General features: G+C 42.4%; 1 long non-coding RNA gene across 1 annotated transcript; it reads right to left on the bottom strand.

The window, feature by feature from the left end:
* Window positions 1-14,788: 14,788 nt before the first annotated feature.
* LOC148315066 (uncharacterized) lies at window positions 14,789-22,201 on the bottom strand. The gene is made up of 5 exons (XR_015841304.1): window positions 22,178-22,201; window positions 21,635-21,804; window positions 20,697-20,834; window positions 20,491-20,581; window positions 14,789-14,891 (listed from the first exon to the last, which is right to left on the bottom strand). It is a non-coding gene; the product is annotated as an uncharacterized LOC148315066 (long non-coding RNA).
* Between the last annotated feature and the right edge of the window lie 774 nt (window positions 22,202-22,975).

Raw genomic sequence — 22,975 nt, 5'->3', positions numbered from 1 at the left:
TTATTGCAAAAATCTTGAAAAACTTAATGAATATATGACTAGTAATAATCAATTTGAACCTTTCCAATCAGGTTTTACCGAATGGAAGCTACGGAGGAGGAGGGCATGCTCGCGTCACAGTTAAGCCGAAGAGGAGCACCTTCCCCGGGCACGGGCGGTGTCAAGCGGCCCCTAAGTTTAACCGAATGGAAGCTCCGGAGGAGGAGGGCATGCTCGCGTCACAGTTAAGCCGAAGAGGAGCACCTCTTCCCCCCGGGCACGAGCGGAGCGCGAGGCTGTCAGTTATGAATGAATAAATGAATAAATAAATAAATGAAGAATGCCACCTTTCATTTCACTGGCATGATCCGTGCCTGTCATGCCGCGTGTGTTTTTGTTTTTTCAGCTGTGTGGGCGTTCCTCCAGCGATCGTCTCGCGCCATGCGGTCAGCTGCTGCGAGACGCGCCCACCAGCCCCGCACCGGATTCCCATTCACTCACTGATTACACTCACTACCACCTACACTGACTACCTGGCGTCGGATTGTTATCCTACTTGTGTCTGCGTTTGGAGAGTCCTGCTCAATCCTCCAGCTCTGCTGGAGGATCATAACATTCACAGGGCACACCGGACGGCGTACCAGAAGTTAAAAGTCGAAGTAATTAAATAAATACAAAAATAAGTAATTGAATAAATACAAAAATAATGGCTGGGGAATAAAAAAATAAGAAGTTTTAATAATAATTTTTTTTGTTATAACATGAATTTCACTCTCTCTCTCTCTACCCGTATATATATATATATATATATATATATATATATAATTTAAGCATTTTTGAAGGTGCGCCGCTACTTCGCGGATTTTCAGTTTTCGCGGGTGGTCTCGGTCCCCATTAACCGCGATAACCGAGGGTTCACTGTATTACTCTTACTCGATCTTGGCGCCGCTTTTGACACTTGATCATAACATATTATTAAAACGCCTTGAAACTTGTGTTGGCATTTCAGGTTCAGCGCTTTCTTGGTTTAATTCGTATCTGTCGGAGAGGAGGCACCGTGTAATTCATGGCAATGCGACTTCTGATCTTTGTAAGATCACACGCGGAGTTCCGCAGGGATTGGTACTAGATGCTACCGCTTGGTGATATTATACGGAAATATAACATTAGTTTTCATTGTTATGCTGATGATACGCAATTATACATGCCGTTGGATATAACGAATCCGTGTGATTGCTATAAATTAGAGGCATGCCTTGCCGAAATTAAACTATGAATGTCTTTCAATTTTTTGCGTCTTAACTCAGATAAAACCGAGATGCTGATCATTGGACCAGCGCGTCATCGGTACCTTTTTCAAAGACACCACTATGAGTATCGATAAATTGCCCAAAAGGATTCAACAAGATCAATGTCTAAAGTCATTTTTGGCCAATTTTCAATCAGATTCGTTAAAAGGGCACCGTGCAGTACGTCAAAATGTAAAAAATTATAATTTTTGTCACCACTGGGTGGTGCAAGGTGGTCGCTGCTCAGGCCCTAATAATAATAATAATAATAATAATAATAAAAGTAATAATATTTTCTACAAAAACAATAGGGACCTCGCAGCCGTCGCAGCTCGGGCCCTAATAACAATTTCTACAAAAACAATAGGGACCTCGCCGCGGTCGCTGCTCGGGCCCCAATAATAATTTCTACACAAAGTCCATTGTGGTGACCCGCCCCCTTTTAAGTAAATTCAAAATGGCCGACTTCCTGTAAAACCTAGCTCATTGCTCCAAGAGACTATTTTGTAGGTCTTGGTCTTATACATACAGTGAACCCTCGCTACTTCGCGGTTCACCTTTCGCGGGTTCAGTGCTTCGCGGGTCTAAAAAATATTCGGGGGCATTGTAGTTTCGCCGAGCGACACAACGGGGCGCTGGAGCGGTTAGACGGCCGGCGTGCGCCGAAGAAGAGCGTGGGCGAAGAGGAGAGTGGACGAAGAAGAGCACGTTCCCCCGGACACGATCGGTGGCGACGTTTCGCGCGGTTCGGACCGTACCAGAGCTCCGGCCAGCGTGCGTGGCAGTTAAGCCGTAGAGGAGCACCTTCCCCGGGCACGGGCGGTTCCAAGCGGCCCCTAAGTTTAACCGAATGGAAGCTCCGGAGGAGGAGGGCATGCTCGCATCACAGTAAGCCGAAGAGGAGCACCTTCCCCGGGCACGGGCGGTGCCAAGCGGCCCCTAAGTTTAACCGAATGGAAGCTCCGGGGGAGGAGGGCGGGCGTGTGTCACAGTTAAGCCAAATTGGAGCACCTCTTCTGCCCGGGCACGAGCGGAGCGCGAGGCTGTCAGTTATGAATGAATAAATGAATAAATAAATAAAGAATGCCACCTTTTCATTTCACAGGGCACACCGGACGGCGTACCAGCAGGTAAAAGTCGGAGTAATTAAATAAATACAAAAAGAATGGCTGGGGAATAAAAAAATAATACGTTTTAATAATAATTTGGTTTTTTTGTTATAACATGAATTTCACTCTCTCTCTCCCCGTATATATATATATATATATATATATATATATATATATATATATATATATATATATATATATATATATATATATATTTATTATATATATTGTATATTTTTTTTAAGCATTTTTGAAGGTGCGCCGCTACTTCGCGGATTTTCAGTTTTCGCGGGTGGTCTCGGTCCCCATTAACCGCGATAACCGAGGGTTCACTGTACTCCATAAAATTTACAAAAAGCGAGGTGAAACACTCAACCAGAGCTGCTTTTTTTAACATTTCTCGAGGGCCATGGCGAGCCATTTAAAAAAAGCTGCACAACTAACGTATAAAATATTGATAAATTTGCTCGGCCTGATGTGTGTGTAAAGTTTTACGAGTTGTCGTTCATATTTAGAACCTCATAATCAGCTTTGTTTTATTGCCGAACAGTGCAATGCCACTCCCACAACTTTTCACGAAAAAGGACGAATTTCGTATTGTGACATCCTCATGGCCGAAACAGTCATCCGAGCATATATGAGGGCGACCTTGTTGAGTTGCACGGAGAAAAACATCCAAGAAAATAACTTGTATTAGCTTTTACCAGTTGGTGGCGCTACTACTACGATGTAAAATAAGTTGGTAGATGTCTTCAGGGCTGAAGTATCCTCAAATGTGTACAACTTCGAGAAGATAGGATCATCTGAGTCATGTTGCCGGAGCTTTTGTTGCCACAGAGTACAATCGGACTTTTCAGCACCTTAATAGCCACGCCTTTTGCCAAAACGTCACAAAATTCGGCAGAGAGTAAGATCATTGTCTTGAGTCTTTTCTGACTAATTTTCAGTCGGATTCGTCAAAAGGGCACCGTGCAGTACGTGAAAATTAAAATAAAAACAAATTTTTGATTCCACTTGGCGGCACTGTGTGTATAACAAAATAATAACATTACGATGTCTTCAGGTCGGGACGTTTTATTTACAGGTGAAGGTTTGGATTTTTAGGAGCATGTGCAGGGGAGTTATTAAGCATTCATTTATTTGTATTAGGTTCATTTTGTCTTCTTATTATTGATATTTGACTGATTCATTAAAAGCAGACAATTATGTTTTAGGTTAATTTTTTACCTGACATCTTTCGGCGAGTCTTTCGCCTTCTTCAGAGTGTCGCATGATGGTGTCTTGAGCTGATGTTCCATGAGGGTGTGACTTACCTGTCAAAAAAATGAAAAAAATCAGAGCAGTAAAAGAACAAGCACAACATGAACATTACAAATCAGCAATCACTGACCACTGCAAAAGGGAAAACTACATCATGGACCGGGAGAAGGGCAGGGTCATCCGCACAGAAGAGAACAAACAACAGCGCTGGATCAGAGAGGCCATTGAGATCTGCAAGCGAGGCATAAAAACCATGAACAGAGACAAGGGAGCCTTCATCCTCTCTACCACCTGGACCAGCATCTTGGCGGAGTGAACGGACAGCGGGGGCGTGACTTGCCTTCATTCTTGTGACAGGTAAGTCACGCCCTCATGGAACATCAGCTGATAAAGACGGGTCACAAGACAGCATCATGTGACACTCTGAAGAAGGCGAAAGACTTTCGTATTGTGACATGCTCAAGGCCTAAACACTCATCCGAGCAAATATAAGGTAGATTTTGTTCACCTGCCCGGAGAAAAACATCAACGAAAATAATTTGTATTTGTTTTAACCAGTTGGTGGCGCTACCACTGCGATCAAAAATAAGTTGGCAGCCGTCTTCAGGGCCTGAATATCCTCAAATGTGAAAAATTTCGAGAAGATGGATCATCTGAATCATTTTGCAGGAACTTTTGTTGCCACGGAGAATAATCAGACTCTGCGGCACCGTAATAGCCACGCCCTTCGAAGGAAAGTCACAAAAATAGGGATAGAGTAAGATCAATGTCTTGAGTCTTTTCTAGCCAATTTTCAATCAGATTCGTTAAAAGGGCACCGTGCAGTAAGTCAAAATGTAAAAAATGATATTGATTGGCGCAAGGTGTATAACTGAATATAAACATATAGATGTCTTCAGGTACAGACTTTTTATGTACATGTGAAGTTTTGGATTTTTAGCAGCATGTGCAGGAGAGTTATTAAGCATTTTGTCCATTGCGGCGAAGGAAATCTTAAGTGAAAACTTTGAAGCCCCGCCCCCGTCATATAGTATTTCGGAAACAAAAAATTTTAGCCCCAGTGTTTGTCCCAGGTCTTCAGATGCTACAGACAGAATTTTAAGGCAATCAGATGAAGCCTTTAGGATCAGGGTGCAAAAGAATGACCCCTGTAAACATGCAAAAAAGGGCAAAAGTCGGACTTTCAAAAATTCATAACTCACTTCCTGTTCATATTAGACGTTAAAATAACAAATTTTTCGCCATGCCCGATGAGACTGCCAAGTTTGGTGAGTTTTTGTGCATGTTTCGGGGGTCAAAAATGCGATCGAACAATCGGAAAAATAATAATAATAATAATTTCTACAAAAACAATAGGGACTTCGCAGCGGTCGCTGCTCAGGCCCTAATAATAATAATAATAAAAGTAATAATATTTTCTACAAAAACAATAGGGACCTCGCCACGGTCGCTGCTCGGGCCCCAATAATAATTTCTACACAAAGTCCATTGTGGTGACCCGCCCCCTTTTAAGTAAATTCAAAATGGCCGACTTCCTGTAAAACCTAGCTCATTGCTCCAAGAGACTTTTTTGTAGGTCTTGGTCTTATACATACAGTGAACCCTCGCTACTTCGCGGTTCACCTTTCGCGGGTTCAGTGCTTCGCGGGTCTAAAAAATATTCGGGGGCATTGTAGTTTCGCCGAGCGGCACGACGGGGCGCTGGAGCGGTTAGACGGCCGGCGTGCGCCGAAGAAGAGCGTGGGCGAAGAGGAGAGTGGACGAAGAAGAGCACGTTCCCCCGGACACGATCGGTGGCGACGTTTCGCGCGGTTCGGACCGTACCAGAGCTCCGGCCGGCGTGCGTGGCAGTTAAGCCGTAGAGGAGCACCTTCCCCGGGCACGGGCGGTGCCAAGCGGCCCCTAAGTTTAACCGAATGGAAGCTCCGGAGGAGGAGGGCATGCTCGCGTCACAGTAAGCCGAAGAGGAGCACCTTCCCCGGGCACGGGCGGTTCCAAGCGGCCCCTAAGTTTAACCGAATGGAAGCTCCGCAGGAGGAGGGCATGCTCGCGTCACAGTAAGCCGAAGAGGAGCACCTTCCCCGGGCACGGGCGGTGCCAAGCGGCCCCTAAGTTTAACCGAATGGAAGCTCCGGGGGAGGAGGGCGGGCGTGTGTCACAGTTAAGCCAAATTGGAGCACCTCTTCTGCCCGGGCACGAGCGGAGCGCGAGGCTGTCAGTTATGAATGAATAAATGAATAAATAAATAAAGAATGCCACCTTTCATTTCACAGGGCACACCGGACGGCGTACCAGCAGGTAAAAGTCGGAGTAATTAAATAAATACAAAAAGAATGGCTGGGGAATAAAAAAATAATACGTTTTAATAATAATTTGGTTTTTTTGTTATAACATGAATTTCACTCTCTCTCTCCCCGTATATATATATATATATATATATTTATTATATATATTGTATATTTTTTTAAGCATTTTTGAAGGTGCGCCGCTACTTCGCGGATTTTCAGTTTTCGCGGGTGGTCTCGGTCCCCGTTAACCGCGATAACCGAGGGTTCACTGTACTCCATAAAATTTACAAAAAGCGAGGTGAAACACTCAACCAGAGCTGCTTTTTTTAACATTTCTCGAGGGCCATGGCGAGCCATTTCAAAAAAGCTGCACAACTAACGTATAAAATATTGATAAATTTGCTCGGCCTGATGTGTGTGTAAAGTTTTACGAGTTGTCGTTCATATTTAGAACCTCATAATCAGCTTTGTTTTATTGACGAACAGTGCAATGCCACTCCCACAACTTTTCATGAAAAAGGACGAATTTCGTATTGTGACATCCTCATGGCCGAAACAGTCATCCGAGCATATATGAGGGCGACCTTGTTGAGTTGCACGGAGAAAAACATCCAAGAAAATAACTTGTATTAGCTTTTACCAGTTGGTGGCGCTACTACTACGATGTAAAATAAGTTGGTAGATGTCTTCAGGGCTGAAGTATCCTCAAATGTGTACAACTTCGAGAAGATAGGATCATCTGAGTCATGTTGCCGGAGCTTTTGTTGCCACAGAGTACAATCGGACTTTTCAGCACCTTAATAGCCACGCCTTTTGCCAAAACGTCACAAAATTCGGCAGAGAGTAAGATCATTGTCTTGAGTCTTTTCTGACTCATTTTCAGTCGGATTCGTCAAAAGGGCACCGTGCAGTACGTGAAAATTAAAATAAAAACAAATTTTTGATTCCACTTGGCGGCACTGTGTGTATAACAAAATAATAACATTAAGATGTCTTCAGGTCGGGACGTTTTATTTACAGGTGAAGGTTTGGATTTTTAGGAGCATGTGCAGGGGAGTTATTAAGCATTCATTTATTTGTATTAGGTTCATTTTGTCTTCTTATTATTGATATTTGACTGATTCATTAAAAGCAGACAATTATGTTTTAGGTTAATTTTTTACCTGACATGTTTCGGCGAGTCTTTCGCCTTCTTCAGAGTGTCGCATGATGGTGTCTTGAGCTGATGTTCCATGAGGGTGTGACTTACCTGTCAAAAAAATGAAAAAAATCAGAGCAGTAAAAGAACAAGCACAACATGAACATTACAAATCAGCAATCACTGACCACTGCAAAAGGGAAAACCACATCATGGACCTGGAGAAGGGCAGGGTCATCCGCACAGAAGAGAACAAACAACAGCGCTGGATCAGAGAGGCCATTGAGATCTGCAAGCGAGGCATAAAAACCATGAACAGAGACAAGGGAGCCTTCATCCTCTCTACCACCTGGACCAGCATCTTGGCGGAGTGAACGGACAGCGGGGGGCGTGACTTGCCTTCATTCTTGTGACAGGTAAGTCACGCCCTCATGGAACATCAGCTGATAAAGACGGGTCACAAGACAGCATCATGTGACACTCTGAAGAAGGCGAAAGACTTTCGTATTGTGACATGCTCAAGGCCTAAACACTCATCCGAGCAAATATAAGGTAGATTTTGTTCACTTGCCCGGAGAAAAACATCAACAAAAATAATTTGTATTTGTTTTAACCAGTTGGTGGCACTACCACTGCGATCAAAAATAAGTTGGCAGCCGTCTTCAGGGCCTGAATATCCTCAAATGTGAAAGATTTCCAGAAGATGGATCATCTGAATCATTTTGCAGGAACTTTTGTTGCCACGGAGAATAATCAGAATCTGCGGCACCGTAATAGCCACGCCCTTTGAGGGAAAGTCATAAAAATAGGGATAGAGTAAGATCAATGTCTTGAGTCTTTTCTAGCCAATTTTCAATCGGATTCGTTAAAAGGGCACCGTGCAGTACGTCAAAATGTAAAAATTGATATTGATTGGCGCAAGGTGTATAACTGAATATAAACATATAGATGTCTTCAGGTACCGACTCTTTATGTACATGTGAAGTTTTGGATTTTTAGCAGCATGTGCAGGAGAGTTATTAAGCATTTTGTCCATTGCGGCGAAGGAAATCTTAAGTGAAAACTTTGAAGCCCCGCCCCCGTCATATAGTATTTCGGAAACAAAAAATTTTAGCCCCAGTGTTTGTCCCAGGTCTTAAGATGCTCCAGACAGAACTTTAAGGCAATCAGATGAAGCCTTTAGGATCAGGGTGCAAAAGAATGACCCCTGTAAACATGCAAAAAAGGGCAAAAGTCGGACTTTCAAAAATTCATAACTCACTTCCTGTTCATATTAGACGTTAAAAAATATAAAATTTTTCGCCATGCCCGATGAGACTGCCAAGTTTGGTGAGTTTTTGTGCATGTTTCGGGGGTCAAAAATGCGATCGAACAATCGGAAAAATAATAATAATACTAATTTCTACAAAAACAATAGGGACTTCGCAGCGGTCGCTGCTCAGGCCCTAATAATAATAATAATAATAATAATAATAATAAAAGTAATAATATTTTCTACAAAAACAATAGGGACCTCGCCGCGGTCGCTGCTCGGGCCCCAATAATAATTTCTACACAAAGTCCATTGTGGTGACCCGCCCCCTTTTAAGTAAATTCAAAATGGCCGACTTCCTGTAAAACCTAGCTCATTGCTCCAAGAGACTTTTTTGTAGGTCTTGGTCTTATACATACAGTGAACCCTCGCTACTTCGCGGTTCACCTTTCGCGGGTTCAGTGCTTCGCGGGTCTAAAAAATATTCGGGGGCATTGTAGTTTCGCCAAGCGGCACGACGGGGCGCTGGAGCGGTTAGACGGCCGGCGTGCGCCGAAGAAGAACGTGGGCGAAGAGGAGAGTGGACGAAGAAGAGCACGTTCCCCCGGACACGATCGGTGGCGACGTTTCGCGCGGTTCGGACCGTACCAGAGCTCCGGCCGGCGTGTGTGGCAGTTAAGCCGTAGAGGAGCACCTTCCCCGGGCACGGGCGGTGCCAAGCGGCCCCGAAGTTTAACCGAATGGAAGCTCCGGAGGAGGAGGGCATGTTCGCGTCACAGTAAGCCGAAGAGGAGCACCTTCCTCGGGCACGGGCGGTTCCAAGCGGCCCCTAAGTTTAACCGAATGGAAGCTCCGGAGGAGGAGGGCATGCTCGCGTCACAGTAAGCCGAAGAGGAGCACCTTCCCCGGGCACGGGCGGTTCCAAGCGGCCCCTAAGTTTAACCGAATGGAAGCTCCGGAGGAGGAGGGCATGCTCGCGTCACAGTAAGCCGAAGAGGAGCACCTTCCCCGGGCACGGCGGTGCCAAGCGGCCCCTAAGTTTAACCGAATGGAAGCTCCGGGGGAGGAGGGCGGGCGTGTGTCACAGTTAAGCCGAATTGGAGCACCTCTTCTGCCCGGGCACGAGCGGAGCGCGAGGCTGTCAGTTATGAATGAATAAATGAATAAATAAATAAAGAATGCTACCTTTCATTTCACAGGGCACACCGGACGGCGTACCAGCAGGTAAAAGTCGGAGTAATTAAATAAATACAAAAAGAATGGCTGGGGAATAAAAAAATAATACGTTTTAATAATAATTTGTTTTTTTTGTTATAACATGAATTTCACTCTCTCTCTCCCCGTATATATATATATATATATATATATATATATATATATATATATATATATATATATATATATATATATATATATATATATATATATATATATATATATATATATATATATATATATATATATTTATTATATATATTGTATATTTTTTTTAAGCATTTTTGAAGGTGCGCCGCTACTTCGCGGATTTTCAGTTTTCGCGGGTGGTCTCGGTCCCCATTAACCGCGATAACCGAGGGTTCACTGTACTCCATAAAATTTACAAAAAGCGAGGTGAAACACTCAACCAGAGCTGCTTTTTTTTAACATTTCTCGAGGGCCATGGCGAGCCATTTAAAAAAAGCTGCACAACTAACGTATAAAATATTGATAAATTTGCTCGGCCTGATGTGTGTGTAAAGTTTTACGAGTTGTCGTTCATATTTAGAACCTCATAATCAGCTTTGTTTTATTGCCGAACAGTGCAATGCCACTCCCACAACTTTTCACGAAAAAGGACGAATTTCGTATTGTGACATCCTCATGGCCGAAACAGTCATCCGAGCATATATGAGGGCGACCTTGTTGAGTTGCACGGAGAAAAACATCCAAGAAAATAACTTGTATTAGCTTTTACCAGTTGGTGGCGCTACTACTACGATGTAAAATAAGTTGGTAGATGTCTTCAGGGCTGAAGTATCCTCAAATGTGTACAACTTCGAGAAGATAGGATCATCTGAGTCATGTTGCCGGAGCTTTTGTTGCCACAGAGTACAATCGGACTTTTCAGCACCTTAATAGCCACGCCTTTTGCCAAAACGTCACAAAATTCGGCAGAGAGTAAGATCATTGTCTTGAGTCTTTTCTGACTAATTTTCAGTCGGATTCGTCAAAAGGGCACCGTGCAGTACGTGAAAATTAAAATAAAAACACATTTTTGATTCCACTTGGCGGCACTGTGTGTATAACAAAATAATAACATTAAGATGTCTTCAGGTCGGGACGTTTTATTTACAGGTGAAGGTTTGGATTTTTAGGAGCATGTGCAGGGGAGTTATTAAGCATTCATTTATTTGTATTAGGTTCATTTTGTCTTCTTATTATTGATATTTGACTGATTCATTAAAAGCAGACAATTATGTTTTAGGTTAATTTTTTACCTGACATGTTTCGGCGAGTCTTTCGCCTTCTTCAGAGTGTCGCATGATGGTGTCTTGAGCTGATGTTCCATGAGGGTGTGACTTACCTGTCAAAAAAATGAAAAAATCAGAGCAGTAAAAGAACAAGCACAACATGAACATTACAAATCAGCAATCACTGACCACTGCAAAAGGGAAAACCACATCATGGACCGGGAGAAGGGCAGGGTCATCCGCACAGAAGAGAACAAACAACAGCGCTGGATCAGAGAGGCCATTGAGATCTGCAAGCGAGGCATAAAAACCATGAACAGAGACAAGGGAGCCTTCATCCTCTCTACCACCTGGACCAGCATCTTGGCGGAGTGAACGGACAGCGGGGGGCGTGACTTGCCTTCATTCTTGTGACAGGTAAGTCACGCCCTCATGGAACATCAACTGATAAAGACGGGTCACAAGACACCATCATGTGACACTCTGAAGAAGGCGAAAGACTTTCGTATTGTGACATGCTCAAGGCCTAAACACTCATCCGAGCAAATATAAGGTAGATTTTGTTAACCTGCCCGGAGAAAAACATCAACGAAAATAATTTGTATTTGTTTTAACCAGTTGGTGGCGCTACCACTGCGATCAAAAATAAGTTGGCAGCCGTCTTCAGGGCCTGAATATCCTCAAATGTGAAAGATTTCCAGAAGATGGATCATCTGAATCATTTTGCAGGAACTTTTGTTGCCACGGAGAATAATCAGACTCTGCGGCACCGTAATAGCCACGCCCTTTGAAGGAAAGTCATAAAAATAGGGATAGAGTAAGATCAATGTCTTGAGTCTTTTCTAGCCAATTTTCAATCGGATTCGTTAAAAGGGCACCGTGCAGTACGTCAAAATGTAAAAATTTATATTGATTGGCGCAAGGTGTATAACTGAATATAAACATATAGATGTCTTCAGGTACCGACTCTTAATGTACATGTGAAGTTTTGGATTTTTAGCAGCACGTGCAGGAGAGTTATTAAGCATTTTGTCCATTGCGGCGAAGGAAATCTTAAGTGAAAACTTTGAAGCCCCGCCCCCGTCATATAGTATTTCGGAAACAAAAAATTTTAGCCCCAGTGTTTGTCCCAGGTCTTAAGATGCTCCAGACAGAACTTTAAGGCAATCAGATGAAGCCTTTAGGATCAGGGTGCAAAAGAATGACCCCTGTAAACATGCAAAAAAGGGCAAAAGTCGGACTTTCAAAAATTCATAACTCACTTCCTGTTCATATTAGACGTTAAAATATCAAATTATTCGCCATGCCCGATGAGACTGCCAAGTTTGGTGAGTTTTTGTGCATGTTTCGGGGGTCAAAAATGCGATCGAACAATCGGAAAAATAATAATAATAATAATTTCTACAAAAACAATAGGGACTTCGCAGCGGTCGCTGCTCAGGCCCTAATAATAATAATAATAATATTATTAATAATAAAAGTAATAATATTTTCTACAAAAACAATAGGGACCTCGCAGCCGTCGCAGCTCGGGCCCTAATAACAATTTCTAGAAAAACAATAGGGACCTCGCAGCGGTCACTGCTCGGGCCCTAATAATAATAATAAAAATAATAATAATTTCCACAAAAACAATGGGGACCTCGTAGCGGTCGCTGCTCGGGCCCTAATAATAATTTCTACAAAAACAATAGGGACCTCGCCGCCGTCGCTGCTCGGGCCCCAATAATAATTTCTACACAAAGTCCATTGTGGTGACCCGCCCCCTTTTAAGGAAATTAAAAATGGCCGACTTCCTGTAAAACCTAGCTCATTGCTCCAAGAGACTTTTTTGTAGGTCTTGGTCTTATACATACAGTGAACCCTCGCTACTTCGCGGTTCACCTTTCGCGGGTTCAGTGCTTCGCGGGTCTAAAAAATATTCGGGGGCATTGTAGTTTCGCCGAGCGGCACGACGGGGCGCTGGAGCGGTTAGACGGCCGGCGTGCGCCGAAGAAGAGCGTGGGCGAAGAGGAGAGTGGACGAAGAAGAGCACGTTCCCCCGGACACGATCGGTGGCGACGTTTCGCGCGGTTTGGACCGTACCAGAGCTCCGGCCGGCGTGCGTGGCAGTTAAGCCGTAGAGGAACACCTTCCCCGGGCACGGGCGGTGCCAAGCGGCCCCTAAGTTTAACCGAATGGAAGCTCCGGAGGAGGAGGGCATGCTCGCGTCACAGTAAGCCGAAGAGGAGCACCTTCCACGGGCACGGGCGGTTCCAAGCGGCCCCTAAGTTTAACCGAATGGAAGCTCCGGAGGAGGAGGGGATGCTCGCGTCACAGTAAGCCGAAGAGGAGCACCTTCCCCGGGCACGGGCGGTTTCAAGCGGCCCCTAAGTTTAACTGAATGGAAGCTCCGGAGGAGGAGGGCATGCTCGCGTCACAGTAAGCCGAAGAGGAGCACCTTCCCCGGGCACGGGCGGTGCCAAGCGGCCCCTAAGTTTAACCGAATGGAAGTTCCGGGGGAGGAGGGCGGGCGTGTGTCACAGTTAAGCCGAATTGGAGCACCTCTTCCGCCCGGGCACGAGCGGAGCGCGAGGCTGTCAGTTATGAATGAATAAATGAATAAATAAATAAAGAATGCCACCTTTCATTTCACAGGGTACACCGGACGGCGTACCAGCAGGTAAAAGTCGGAGTAATTAAATAAATACAAAAAGAATGGCTGGGGAATTAAAAAATAATATGTTTTAATAATAATTTGTTTTTTTTGTTATAACATGAATTTCACTCTCTCTCTCCCCGTATATATATATATATATATATATATATATATATATATATATATATATATTTATATATTTATTATATATATTGTATTTTTTTTAAGCATTTTTGAAGGTGTGCCGCTACTTCGCGGATTTTCAGTTTTCGCGGGTGGTCTCGGTCCCCATTAACCGCGATAACCGAGGGTTCACTGTACTCCATAAAATTTACAAAAGGCGAGGTGAAACACTCAACCAGGGTTGCTTTTTTGAACATTTCTCGAGGGCCATGGCGAGCCATTTCAAAAAAGCTGCACAACTAACGTATAAAATATTGATAAATTTGCTCGGCCTGATGTGTGTGTAAAGTTTCACGAGTTGTCGTTCATATTTACAACCTCATAATCAGCGTTGTTTTATTGCCGAACAGTGCAATGCCACTCCCACAACCTTTCACGAAAAAGGACGAATTTCGTATTGTGACATCCTCATGGCCGAAACAGTAATCCGAGCATATATGAGGGCGACCTTGTTGAGTTGCACGGAGAAAAACATCCAAGAAAATAACTTGTATTAGCTTTTACCAGTTGGTGGCGCTACTACTACGATGAAAAATAAGTTGGTAGAAGTCTTCAGAGCTGAAGTATCCTCAAATGTGTACAACTTCGAGAAGATAGGATCATCTGAGTCATGTTGCCGGAGCTTTTGTTGTCACAAAGTACAATCGGACTTTTCAGCACCGTAATAGCCACGCCTTTTGCCAAAACGTCACAAAATTCGGCAGAGAGTAAGATCATTGTCTTGAGTCTTTTCTGACTAATTTTCAGTCGGATTCGTCAGAAGGGCACCGTGCAGTACGTGAAAATTTAAATAAAAACAAATTTTTGATTCCACTTGGCGGCGCTGTGTGTAAAACAAAATAATAACATTAAGATGTCTTCAGGTCGGGACGTTTTATTTACAGGTGAAGGTTTGGATTTTTAGGAGCATGTGCAGGGGAGTTATTAAGCATTCATTTATTTGTATTAGGTTCATTTTGTCTTCTTATTATTGATATTTGACTGATTCATTAAAAGCAGACATTTATGTTTTAGGTTAATTTTTTACCTGACATGTTTCAGCGAGTCTTTCGCCTTCTTCAGAGTGTCGCATGATGGTGTCTTGAGACCAGTCTTTATCAGCTGATGTTCCATGAGGGTGTGACTTACCTGTCAAAAAAATTAAAAAATCAGAGCAGTAAAAGAACAAGCACAACATGAACATTACAAATCAGCAATCACTGACCACTGCAAAAGGGAAAACCACATCATGGACCGGGAGAAGGGCAGGGTCATCCGCACAGAAGAGAACAAACTACAGCGCTGGATCAGAGAGGCCATTGAGATCTGCAAGCGAGGCATAAAAACCATGAACAGAGACAAGGGAGCCTTCATCCTCTCTACCACCTGGAGCAGCGTCTTGGCGGAGTGAATGGACAGCGGGGGGCGTGACTTGCCTTCATTCTTGTGACAGGTAAGGCACGCCTTCATGGAACATCAGCTGATAAAGACAGGTCACAAGACACCATCACAGGGTTCGAAGTTAACTTTAAAAACTGCTTGCCCATAGGGCAAGTGCCACTAAAATTTGCCTTGCCCGAGTGGCCAAATTACTTGCCCAACTTGGGCAAGTGACAATTTTTTTTCTCTTGCCCTGAGTGACTTTTTGTATGACAAAGTGTCTAATTACAAATTGCATGAATTTTTTGTTCGGACAGTTCCCGCCTAGAAAGAATTAAAAATACGTTACAATCATAAGGGTTGCTTATAGAAAAATGTATCATGTATTAACACATTAATTAGGTGTCTGCTGACCCAGGATTATGTTATTGTTATGTTATGTTATATATGAAAGAGAATGTGGAATGACACTGAACGATGGAAGGTGGAAGGATGTGGAAAGATTGTGAATGACATTGAATGATTTGGAATGACACTGAAAGATTTTGAATAATACTGAATGACACTGAATGAAGTAAAACTTTCTGGGAACGGGCCAATTCAAGATAGCTGCCGCACTGTGGGGGAGGCTTTGGTACCAAATTTGGAAAGAGACCCAAACGGTTGGGTCCATTTTATATCAGTGTGGGGGTGAAACGTTGGTCTCGGCGGAGCTGTCTGAATATTGGAGAAGTTAGAAGACAAAGTAAAACAGAACAATTAAAATCACTCTTCAAATACATATTGTTTGGTGGGCAGAGCATGATTTACAGCTCACCATTTTATTGCATGCACCAAGCATGTTATACATTTTTCTGTCCATGGGATGGCGTAGTCAAGAAAAATGAAGCATCTCGAAGCCCATTCGTGTGTGAAGTATTTCCCTGCAGGGCTTGGCTGCTTTATGGGGCTTCATTTTGCCATCACTAGTTTTAGATAGTTTTAATTTTTGAAAGAGCATTTTTGTTTTAGTATTAAGGTAGGCCAGAAATGGAATGAAATGCAGAGATAGAAATGACACAGGAAAAATTTGGCTAGAAGGGCTATAATTTTCATTAAAGCAGAGAAGAAAATAGAAACTACAAAAAACATTGATGTGTACTTGTCCACTTTAAGGTAGAACTGGTTGAAGTGAAATGAGTCACAAGATTGGAAAAATAGGAAATAAAATAGAATTAACATGTTCATTTTTGTGATAAGAAATTTGTGATTAGGTGAAAAGGGGAAAAAAAAGAGAATTACAGGCTTTTCAAATAAAACAACCTAATTTAAATTGGCCAACTTGTAAAATGGAAAAGAAAATTCTAAATTATGCACAGAAAGCATGAACGTGTTGGGCAGAAGGAAGGAAAAAGAAAAGAAAGAAAGGAGGAAGCAGTAAGTCTTGTTACAAAACATTAACTTTTCAGGACGAGATGTGGTAGCAATGGAGGATCACGTGACGTAAAAAGTCAAACATAAAAGTGTGTGTAGAAGGAGTTCTACATCAACATGCGTTTTACTCATTAGGCCGTGATACACTGGCAAAATTGGACTTCAATAGAATTAATAAGCACGGGCGAATTCAAACAAACGTCAAAACTTTAAAGGGGCGCATTGTCAGTGATAAGAAAGAGAAAAGATATTGCCAGACCACTTTTCTGTAAAAACTTTCCTTGGGACGCCTCGGTGACCCCCATTAAATCCCTGACCCTTCATAGATAAAGTTGAGGCCCAGTGCCTCTCAGGGCTGTAATTTATGTGGCAGAGAAAGGTCCAACAAGCCTTGGTAATCTTTAAAACAGTATCGTCATGGCCATGGAATGGGTTGTGTATGTTGGAACTTGTGAAGATACACTACAAGATTGTATCGACAAAGCATCTTAACGCACTACCAAATTATTATAAGCCATTTGAGCAAAACAGTGACTGCAAAAAATGACTTCATTAGCCTGGGTTACTGCAGGAACCAGGGCAAAATCAATTCATTTGCATATTTAGTCACAACAATTTGGATTTCGTGGCAGAGAACCACTTAGAGTGTGATTAAGAGCTTTCACTGCTGCTTTAAGGAATCAAAAAATTACATTCTTTTCCCACCACATTCACATTGCACGCCGGCCTAATTGTCACAGGGACACATTATACTGATAAGTTGCGGTGCATTTCAGCCCAGCGTCATTTTTTCCCCGCATCATCTAGGAGGCGCCACACGACTGTGGAGCCGTCCAAATTATCACCAAACCGCGACTTGACCTTCCTCCCGACTGGAGGAACTCAGACTTGTAACACAGACCAGGTGCGCATTCCAGACTGATAAGAAGTAAAAGTGTTTGAGAACCAAGGTCGCAGCCTGAAATCAAACTGACTTTTATGCGATGGGAGTACTAACATTGTGATACCAACGGATAAGAGATTGTTAGGATAAGCAGGAAGAGCGTAGGCGGGTGTGAGCTAATTAAAATTTGGGGTTTCCCATCTTGTATGAGTTGTATGGTTACAATGTGGACTGACAGTCAAGATAAATGTTCATGCGTTCTGTCGACATTGGGCTTTAAAAACCACAACAGGAAAAGAAAAGTTGTGCATAAAGCACGTCTAAAATAGTTATTTGTGAACGCAAAATTCACTTAACAGAAAATGACACAATTACAATTGGAAACTGCCTCGCCTTTATATCGACACAGCGCAGCTAAAAGGGAAAATGAACACACCCCCACACGCACACACACGCAGAAAATCAACTTGACAATTTGATCCCACGCCAGGGAAAAAGGTACCAGTAATTGAACGCACACATTGGGAGAACAAAGGTGCAAACATTGCTGAGGACAGGATCAGCAAATTGGCAGATGGCAAATCCTGGCTGCCTAATTCATTGATTGGAAAAGTAATAAGAGTGACACAAGAGCATAACTATGTGTCAAGAGAGGGGTAGTATGATATGAAATTGTTCCCACATACAGACTTTTCAACAAAAAACTTTTTTTTAGACAGTGTTATTTGTTTGAGATGCAATATTGTTTGGTTGTAATTCATATGTTTTCAAAATGGATTAAGTTGTTTCCGACAACATATGTTGATGCTAAAACAGTTGGAAAAAGTGTTGTGTAATCAAATTGTCAGGTTCAATCACCTAAGCATTCACTGAACATAGGCTAAATGAATGGAAGGAAGACAAGAGTTGATCTTTTACTCGCGAGGAGAACGAACGGAGGTGTGCTCAGTTACATCTCCAAATTCGTTCTGGAGCACACTCCGCCGAGCCCTCTATTTTATTAGGGAAGTCCCTAACAATACAATGTATTTGCACTAAGGGATGAAGGGGGGAGCACCAGCAGGAACATGTAAACATCTCAGACACAAGAGGAAAGACAGACATCAATGGCAGTCATCCACTGATTGAAAAGGCAGATATGCCCTTTTAGTGCTCTGGTACTAAAGTCTCAGTCCTTTTGTTTCAGAGGTGTGTCTCAGCACACCTCCTTTGATGTTGCAGACGTTGATCCAGTCTTCAGGCATCCGCTTCTCTGTGAAGTCTTCTCATCCATATGGTCAAACATGGGTCACGCTGTGGAACAATTCTTTTGCAATACTAATAGAGTAAAATATGGGATAAAATACATCTTCAACCTAACACAAATTATCCTGACATTTGGAATTTCAAGAAGTGATTTGAAGTGAAAATTATGCATTTTGTGAATGATGTTGTAACAAGTGGGACAGTTGTTGCAAAATTGACTCAAAGCGTCATTGTGCATACAGTCTGCAGGACTTGTGGAACGCACTAATGGGACTGTTAAGGGCAGACTTATCAAGACAATGAGGGAAAAAAAGGAGACAATGACCAGACTGTGTTTCAATCACAACAATGAGGATAGTGCCAGCCGAAGTTAGGACACTATCCCCTATCGACTCTCAGGTTCATCAGAACCACCAGCGACTGGCACATCAGTCCCAGTCCACATGGGAAACATGTTTTGACCAAAAAGAAAAAAAAAAAAAAGACGCAATTACTGGTCAGTGTGTTCTGATCCACAGAGAAATCACGTCCGTGTGGGAGACCAACTCTTCTTCAAGGTGCTGAAACGACTTCGTTGGGACAAGTGAATGCTGAGATGGCCCTCGCCAGATGATTGCAGTGACCCCGACGGCAGCAAAGGTCGCGGGGCGTGGCAGCTGGATCCACCAGTTGCAGTACAAGCTTCTCCGGTTTCCAGCTAAAGGCCGAGCAACGCGAATCCCTCGAACAGGAGCCCACCTGAGTCACAATATCGGACCACACGCACATCGGAACCGCACAACCAGCCACAGATACGAATGTTGAAGCCACAGAACAAAAAGATTAGATATTGTTTGGAAATTAATGACGTACATAAAGAATTTTAGCCTTGATTGGAGAACATTACTGCATTTACATTTTTAATAAAATGAAACAATTATTGATGTTATGACCACTACGAAGAATTTGAAAGACAATATATCGGGATAATTATGGTTTTCATTTTTGTTATGTGTAGTCTGTTCATGTTGCATTATTCTTATGACAAAGATGATTATTAACTGCATGTTTGTTGCCCAAATGTACCATTACAACCTGATTGATGTTGAGAATGACGAATTCGAACTGGACAATGACAAACTCGAACTGGACACTGAAACCTAAATAACACATGGACCCTTTTGCCCCTGCCCCCACACATGCACACACATACACCACACACGAAGATCCGGGAGGTAAAGACGGCTGTCCCCTCCTACAACGAGGCAAGGGCCTCGATCAAGTCGCCGCAGAGACAAGCTCTGCGTGGAGACAAACTCTGCGTGGAGACAGTTTTGTTATTTTTCACTAGGTATATTGAAGTTTTTTTATGTTTTATTCCCAAGTGACCAACATACCATGAGAATCTCGTTCCACGCCGGAAGGGAGGAGGGGAATTTTGTCCCTACTGAGGGTTTTCGCCCCTCCACGGATGACCACACTGTTGTATGATTTCATTATGATGATCTGTCTTAAAGCCGTAAGGACATGATTTAAACCCACAAACGGGTGAATGTGAGATGGGATGAGGATATGTAAATAGTTTGTGTATTTCTAATCATGTTTTTATACACTATTTGTATCAGTTATAATTGCGCACACACACAGACACTCACATTATTGCTTTAGCACACACGCGCACAACTGGAACACACGCACACACTTTAGTTTCGAATTCCTGACTGACTACTGTGGTTGATTGCTTCCTGCCTGCCTGCTAGAATTTCAGACAGACCTCCATTGTCTGCTTAGGTTGCTGATAAAAGACCGAACGGGTGGTAGAGAGTGAGAGAGAGTGCGCGAGATTGAACTGGCAAGACGCCTGCTTCACCTCCTGACTTCCTCTCCCATTCGCGAATGGTCAAAAACAAAACTCTAACTGGTTTGGTCTGGATTTATGCCACCTTCAGTCTAAAAATGGCGTCAGGACGTTTTAAACCTGACAGTTGCCTTGAGATCTCCGAGCTCGAACTGCCCTATTCCCACCTTGATCACAAGCTCCCATGAACCACTTGGACAGGGTTGCCTGTGTCCTTCTCGTTGATGTCCTTTGTGGCTCCATTCCTTTTCAGTGCTCCTAAAACAAAAAAGACAAGAAGCCAACTTAGTAAAGCTATTTAATGATTGTGAAACCTTATGGGACATGCTGAAATGTCTTCACACCACAATCCCTTAAAAAAAAAATATATTACCGTATAGAACATCAGAAAAAGGCAGGTCTCGGCGCTTGTTCTTGCTACGATGTCCAAAGAGATTGTACTTCAGAGACAGAGGATTTGTCATGATGAACGCCATCATTGTTCTGACACTATCGTCCAATCCACCAATACCTGCAACCATTATAACATGGGTGTCACTCGATCCAGATAATCATCACACACTTAAAAATATTTTGGCAGTTAAACTGGTTATGATAAACGTCACAGGAAAGGAATTGTCGATTAAGTGAACAGCTTCGGTAACGCCATATACACTCAAAGGGCAAGAGCCCAACATTCTACCAAAATGATTATGATTAGGGAGGTAACGATTCACTCAAGCCCCGATTCGATTTTTGATTTTCAGTTCCCGATTTCGATTCGATATTTTAATTGTTTTAAGTTGCTGCCACGTTTGTCTCTGTGCGCTCGTGTGATGCTGCAGCGATCCACAAACAAAATATGTCTATACGTCTTGTGCATTTTGAATGGAACCAAAAAACAATACACGATGCCAAATTGTACTATTATTATGAAACTGCCTATGAGTAGTAAAAGAAATACTTGTAAAAATATTTCACATTTTTAGAGCCCCAATACATTCTTTTAAATATAGAAGGGACTGAAATCATGTGAAAATTGAGTCTTTTTCTCAGTTTCCGACTTGGGGTGAACACATTCGGCTTATCATAGTTGCAGTTGACCATCTTGAACTCTGAAGTCTTTCAACTCGGCCTTCCGAATCAGGGTTTTAGAGGTGGGGCTATTTAGTGATACAGTAGGATGGTTTGATCTCTGTAGCTCCAGAATCAGGAATGTACTGGGACTGGGGTTCCTACTTGGGTTTAGGGTACCTAATTTTATATTTCAAGAAATTAAATAATTATTTATAATTTTGAAGATAATACATTAAAATTTCATCATTTTCATACCTGCATTAGATCCTGCAGTAGACTCACAGACTCAACATGTTGGACGTACTCAAGGACCTTCTGCAGCGCCTCTCTTGGTTAGGAAGCTTTTTCTCTGTGACAATCCATGGGGAGGTGTAGATGGTACTTCGTCATCACAGGCTTCAGACTCGTCACTTGAGAAAACATCCCTGCAATGGATGCATAGACACTTGGGCATGAATGTCATTTAACAACAAAAGCTAGAACAAAGAGCTTTGCATTTAAAAGAATACATCTGTGATGGGGAAGCCAGGTTAAAGTGTTAATTTTATAATTATGTAATTAGCTGCAGGTTAGTCTAGTGAAGGTGTAATCACTTCTATTTTGGAGCATAGCTTTTGCTCTGTCCAATCATTGCCTCACCTGCTGAAACCCACATTCGGGTATTTTACAAACCAAAAACTTAAATACCTGTACAGCTCTCATTTTTAACTTATTTTCTCTAACCTTTACCCACAAAATTTGAATATTCAAAATAAAAGTACACAAAGAAGTCACAATTTTTCCACATTAGTTACTTACGTAGTTCCTCTCAAATGCAGCTCAACACTGCATTGAATTAGAGCTTGATAAGCCTACACACAAAACATACAAAGCACATTGTGGCATGATTCTGAATGAGCCAATCTAGCATTTCAACATCTGTTCAACTGTTGGAATTTTAACTATTATCTGACTCTATTAACCAACATTCATCCAACAATTATGCGCGCTCGTTTTGGACACTGCATTGAATTAGAGCTTGATAAACCCACACACAAAACATACAAAGCACATTGTGGCATGATTCTGAATGAGCCAATCTAGCATTTCAATATCTGTTCAACTTTCATCTTGAATTTCTATTATTTAAATAACAGGCAACATTCAACAGTTAATATGTTTTGCTTTACTTACCCAAATCAAACACATCACAAAAAAGCCTTAAATGAGCTAGTGGAGTAGATTGTATTAATTTGAGTGAAAGCTTAAGTCTTTTGGAGAATTTTGGAGAGAGATCGAGGGACACTGTGTTTAGCGTCGTAGGCCCAATGCTAACAATATGTAGCTCGTTGTAAAGGTCCTCATAAAAATAAATAAAACACACAACGCTTATCAGTATTATTAAAAGGGTGATTATAATGTACTTAAGTTTTCCCCAAAATAATTCGAGTACGTACGTTGTTGATATACCCTCTGTGTTCTCGTCACTTATCATTTTAGCATACTGTGTTTTAGCTAACGCACCAAGCAGTTTTCCAACACAGGCAACCTTGAAAAATTACAAAACACATTGTAAAGTAAGTCTAAAAAATGAGAGCCAGACATTTACCCAAGATT

This window comes from Idiotropiscis lumnitzeri, unplaced genomic scaffold (assembly GCF_059441095.1).
Source record: "Idiotropiscis lumnitzeri isolate Australia: NSW breed Sydney's pygmy pipehorse unplaced genomic scaffold, RoL_Ilum_1.0 HiC_scaffold_147, whole genome shotgun sequence".
Classification (NCBI taxonomy): Eukaryota; Metazoa; Chordata; class Actinopteri; order Syngnathiformes; family Syngnathidae; genus Idiotropiscis; species Idiotropiscis lumnitzeri.
This window is presented reverse-complemented; position numbering and strand designations above follow the sequence as displayed.